Genomic DNA, 6,451 nt, shown 5'->3' with positions numbered 1-6,451 from the left:
TGAGTAGGGAGTCATTGACATCAAACCTGGCCACTGTCTTTTATTCATTCCAGTTTGACTGCAACACAGGATATCCTTCAGAAAGGACAGACTATCTATTATATATACCAGCAAATGTGAAAAATAGGTTTTCTTGTCAGAGACACCAATGGGCATTCTCTAAGAATGAAATTTCAACTACATAGAGCGAGTTTTTGAGCTCCAATACTTGAATAGATCAGCTACTGAATCTTCTTAGCACTGCACTTGAGTAGAGGATTTAATCAGTATCAGACAGCAGGCCAGCCTCAACACGTGCTTTTTCCATCTTTTGAAATAAAACAAGGTGGTGATGTATAAATATCCACAGAAGGAGTGATCAAGTTTCCTGCTGCTGCTTATTTTTAGCATTTGATACTGAAATGAATTGACTACACTTGTCTTTAGAAAACAGCATAACTTTTGTAAATCACCCGTAAAACTAACCACACCACAAGGGCTATCGAGGGATTACGCTCACACTCTGTGAGCTGACATCCTCTCAAACTGGTTTCTTGAACACGACAATGAGTTCCCTGTACTCAGATGGCCTCCACAGTCAACTAAAAACAGCACCTTTCATCAGATGTCGAGACAGCGATAATGCAAAGTGGATAGCTTCAAAGTTTAACTGGTTTATGTATGTGCACAGGAGGAGATGCCAGCGGGGAGAGTTCCAGGAGAAGGAACAGGTTACTGGGAGAGGAGTCACTGAGAAAGAGGAGAGTCCACAAACAGAAGTTCCACAGACATTTTTGAAAGGCTGATTTGTAAGGTGAGTGAAGTAGATTACTTTGATACTCAAAGATGGGCCTGCATTAAGTCCCTCAGCGAGGGACTTAATGAGGAACAGAACAGCTCCACAGAAACAGGTAAATAGTACTGAGGAAGGAGCTCCTCTTTGGCTACTCGGGATGCACTGGGAACCAAAAACGTTAGAGTAGAGGAGCCCGAAGGAGCCTGATTACCACTCTAAAGGGGTAGATAATCAGGTCTACACTGGGTGCAGAAGCTGGTCCTTGAGTACTGGTGAATGATGAGACAGATGAGAAACCAAACGCAGACGTGCAACTGCCGAACCCAGTCTAGTCTCAGGGAGAGTTGGAAGACCTAAAACAGACCAGTGCAGGACTGTGACACCTTTGGGGTCATCATGAACACGCAGCCTATAGCTCATCATGTCAACATGGACCAAAATCTCTCAGGAATGTCTCATGGAGCTTGTTGAATCTGTAGCATAAAGCAGTAAGACAATTATGAAGGAAAAGTACTACCAAGGTGCGCCTAACACAACTGGTTTCATGTTCAGCCATTCTGAAAAGAAAGTTCAAAGCACTCGCTGCACATCATCAGCTACGGCCACCTCGCTTAATATAAAATGAAAAGAGTGCATTCAAGGTCATCACGAACAAAAGCCGCTCCTCAGTCAGAACCCTGACTCAGACACCCTTCTCCAGATGTTTGCCGTGACGTTCCGTCAGCTCGATGAATTTCCTGTGCGTGCACGTCTTCATTAGGCTCTGGGGTTAAACTTTAACCAATCAAATTGCTCCGCTAATTGTGAGCGTTATTGGAGGATTGATTATAATTAGAGCTGCTTGATGGGAAGTTAATATCCGTCAATTATGCAAGAGATAACGGAATAACAAAGATGAAACGGCGCTCATCGTCGTTCCCTGCTGATGATTTGTTTGGAGCGGAGGATGGCAGAGACTCCAGCCTGGCCTCAATCTGTCTTCAAGAAGAAATACATTTGAATATTAAATACTTTTTTAAAAGAGCTCCTTCTCTCCTGGGAGGGCTTCCTTAACAATGTGTGCTCTTTTAAACCGTCTATTATACAACGGCTAACATTTATACAGAGAGCGGCCAAGAAAGGTGAGTCTTTTTAGCAAGGTTTAATCTACTTAAGGCTTACGCGTGCGTGATTCTTTTGTCATTTAAGTTCTGTAAAAAATGGAGATAAACAACCTTGTACTGCCAGGTGGTAATGATAATAGTAAATCTTTTTTCCTTTTTTTTAAAAAACCTTTTCACCCTGATCTTGTATTTAAGCAGAAGGCATAGAAAAGAAAATTTTGCCGAAGAAGATTTGGGGTTAAAATGAGATGTTTAAGATTTAATACAGAGAGAGACATTGTTCACCAGAGGCCTTGCCTCGGGGAACTTCACACTCACTCGTATTCAGTGAGCGGCTCTCGTGACAAAATAAGTGATCGGGAGAGCAGAAAGTCAAAAAACTTTCAGCATTTACTTGCTTCAGAAAGGCTTCCAGAAACCTTTTGAATTAAACAATCACATTAGATAAAAAAAAAAAAACTTTAATTAAATGTCATGCTGATTGTAGAGTTGAGTGTCAAGTTGAGTGTCACATACCTCATTTTTGACTGGACAAAAGTGCACAAGAATCAAGAGAACAGCTTATTTTAAACAAAAAGAAATTTCTTACATTTAGACCTTCAAAATGCGCCACGCGTGGACATTTGATTACTGCTAAATTCTCACTTAAATTCACCTTCATGTACACAACTGCAAGAAACATTTGATCATTTAGAAATGTCCTTGGCTCTGTATGCTTTTTAAAATAATTAATTACTTATGTTGTAGCTGCTTTGGTCAATGATTGCCTGACACTCTTATATCTTATCAATTGGAAGATGCATTATCCTCCTGGGTCGGTGGCTGGTTCCTCATATGAAATCCTTAGCTGTGCTCTCCTGTGTCCATGAAGACTGTGGAGGAGGAGAGTGATAAAACCACATGTCCTGGAAGTGTGGCGTCGGTGGTGAACGGCGTTTCTGATGAGGAATCACCCTAATCACACAGCAAGATAACAAAGGAGTGGCTTCTGAATCCATCTCTGAATGTCCCAGTCAATGTCTGCACACCGACACACCCCATCCAACCTGATGGCGCCTGAGAGGTTTTACAAAGATTAATCGGAGAATCTGTCTAAAAACAGGTGTGCCAAGTTTGTAGCATCATACTCGAAAAGGCATGAGGCTGTAATTGCTGCCGTTTTCCTCCTTGTGTCCATACAAGCATTTAAACTTGTGTCTTAAAGTTCTTAGAACTGGGACACACAGAAAAAACTTTTCTTCCATGTTTTCATTCATTGCCTAAACATAGCACGCCTGTAGGCTCGTTTTCTACTGGTCTTGCAATTGCACGCTTTCACTGGTGTTGCGCGGAACATGCTAAAGAACAGAGCAGCGTCCAATGTGAAATTGGAAAGTCAGTATTGAACGCAAGGCAGAAACTTACACATGCATATGTAGCCGCTAAAATTGGTGGACCTAAATCGTCACCTCCAAGTCTGTTCACATACAAGAGGAAGGGGAGTGAGTGGGTCGGTGCTCAGGGCACAGAAACTAAGCTGGCTTTGAACACACACTATTTACTTCCATGGAAAAAACACAGCCAGAATCAGAAATACAGGTTAAAATTCTCCCTGTACAATAAAAAGAGTGTTCTCAATACGCTAAAAACCCTGCCGGCAGAAATAACTATACACTATTAAAACAAAGCTAAACAAATGTCTCCCATATGCTAAAATCCCCCCCACACAGTCCAATAATCCCGCAGTCCAGCCACACTCGGGCAAATGTTCCTTATCTGAAAGAGACAGTAGAGGAATTCCTCTTCTGGGATTCTCGCCAGCCAGAAGACCAGGGAGGAGGCTCCTGTCTCCTCCTGACGGCGCGTCACCGCACAGTCCTGCCCCACTCCACACCTGAACACGGCCTCCCTTGTAGCACCGCCAGATGCAGGCAGAGGGGCACCCCTGCGCTGCTGTGAATTGCAGCCATCACCACCCATTGTTGCTGTTCCTGCCATTGGGACTGGATCGCCGAACGACTCGTGGCACCCCACAGTCAGGCAGCAGTTCCTCCAACACATGTGCGGGCTTACACGCGTTTCTTTTTCTCCTGCTCACCTCTCGTGTGTCCTCTTGTCTCTTCTTCTTCTGTATAAGGTTTACTGGCGGTTGGCAAACAGCAAAATGGTGCATTACCGCCAGTGGCGGTCCTAGCCTGTTTGGCGCCCTGGGCGAACCATTTTTACCAATTCTTCTTGGAGCAACTGTAACCCACATATTTTCCTTAGGGATTAATAAAGTATTCTGATTCTGATTGTTTCAGGATGACCTGCCATTATCCACTGACACATCTGCTTATCTGTATCTTTTGCTCGTTTCTCCTCCTCTTCTTTTCTATTTTTTCTAAACTGAGGACCTGATGGCTTTGAACTTTTCTTGTCCATCTTGGTTTTAATTTTGCACTCCAGTATGAACACCCATCCCCCAACTCACGGATCACCACAACATAACCTAATAAACCTACACCTTAGTTCACAGATTCACTTTTATTTCTGGGATTTCACACAACCCAATATTCAAATCAAGAATACATATGAGCCTGGATTTACAGCATTATGAATGAAACCGAAATGACAAAAAAAAAAAAAAAAATTCAAATTCTCCCGAACAAATGGGTCTGCCTTAAAAACCAAAATACAGCCCGATAACTTTCACTTACAGAGGTCGTGCGAAACAAATCAATCAAGTCCAACTTCACTTCCATATCGTCCAGCTTTTTGATCAGTTGTCTCCTTTCAATATCATACCTCTGACAATTCAAGAAAACATGTTATTGTTTCCAGTTCCCTACTGCAGTCACACTCCCCTGTACAGTGCTTACCTATTAAAAACAAGGTGCTATTTAAACCAGTGTGTCCAAATCTCAGTCGAGATATAATCGTCTCCTCTCTCCTGTTTCGGCCTGCACTTCTCATTTATAAAACCATCGCCCTTTCCTCTCTTCCTCCCATTGCTTCTGCCACCTTTCCTTCATTTTGTATCGTATTCTACTCTTGAGCTCCGTCCTACTCACACTAATAACCATATCTACCATCGGTCTCCTTGTTTCGACTTTTGCTGTCCTATCTGCCATTTCATTTCCTTCAACTCCATGATGCGCTGGTACCCATAAGAATGTGACCATAAGCCCCATCATAACAATTCTGAACAATGTTTGCTGGATCTCTATCAGAATGTCAGGTCTGCATTCTGAGGTCCTCTTGTCTCTGCGCTCACTATCCCCTTTAACAGGTCAGTCTGGCGGCTGATAGGCCACCTCGGGGAACGCCCCCACCTCACAGGTGCCTACAATTGTCTGCTTAGTCCACAGTGGATCAGAAGAATATTGTGCAACAACACTAAAATACACAATATAAATATGAGGATGAAACCATGCAATATAAATAACAATAAACAAACATGCAATATAAATATCACAGTAAAATCATGCAAATAAAATCAACACTATGTACCAATACACAGATTGATAAAACAGAAAAACACAAATTTCCACTGCGTGACTCATACACATGCCTGACAAAGACAGGAAGTGAAACTGACAGGAGGGCAACAGGAAATACAAAATAAAACAGGGAATTAAATTCACGGGCTTCCATCTTTCTACCTTCTAATTTTCTTGAGGCACTTAGAGTTAAAATATCAGGACATGTTAACATCACATCAAAAATCTGAATGATCTCTGTGCTATTTGACAAAAAAAAAATCTATTTCTCTTATAGTTGAAACCTCAGAAGGAAAACAAGTCATTCTTGTAAGTCTGCCGGCCTTTTTTTAAAGCATGCGGCAGCTCCCTGACTGTGCAGCAGGTGAAGGCAGGCTTGTAAACGTGAGAAAGCCACAGCGTGAAACCGCCTGTGGTCGACTTAATACGCTGCAAAATATGGCGATAAGCACGGAGCATTCACAGCGAGCCGGTGGGCCGGGCTGATTACACCCTCCAGACCACAGGACAACAACACCAGCGGATAATATCTGCACTTGAGCTGCAAGCACACAGTGGGGGCACGTAGAAACGCAGCATGCCTGCCTCACCAGAGAGTTATTAGAGTATCAGCTTCTTAATTATTTTAATAAGAGGCTTCTTTAGCAGAATCGCATCCACTGAATCCCATTGATTCAGATGTGGCTTCGCTGGATAAAACACTGCCAGGGAGCATGTCGTCAGAGGTCATCGGCTGATTCGGTGTGACGGCTGAAATAAGGTGAGAGGAAAACTGCTCGGCCCGATGGCGGAAACACACCTCAGGATGTTTACACACATCCCCTGTTGGCTGTCCTGTGTGTGTGTGTGGAAATATAGCTGTGGGATTCCTCCCCTCTGGCCAACCTGAATACTGAGAGCAAAAAACTTCACCAGGGGAGAGGTGAGTGTGTGCGCTCATGCTTCTATCTTTGTGAGGCCCAACTTGAGTTTTTGGAGCTTTTTTGTTGTCTTTCAAGTTTATAGTTCAAATATCTTTTAGAATTTCTGGATATTTTTTGGGGGGGAGGGGGGCTGAATACATGTCTGTGCGTGTTAACTCACATTTCTGTGATCTGTTTTCTCTTCAGACC

This window comes from Rhamphochromis longiceps, linkage group LG23 (assembly GCF_057381845.1).
Source record: "Rhamphochromis longiceps isolate RC_006_pf linkage group LG23, R_longiceps_female_GT1.1, whole genome shotgun sequence".
Lineage (NCBI taxonomy): Eukaryota > Metazoa > Chordata > Actinopteri > Cichliformes > Cichlidae > Rhamphochromis > Rhamphochromis longiceps.
Note: the sequence above shows the minus strand (reverse complement) of the source record.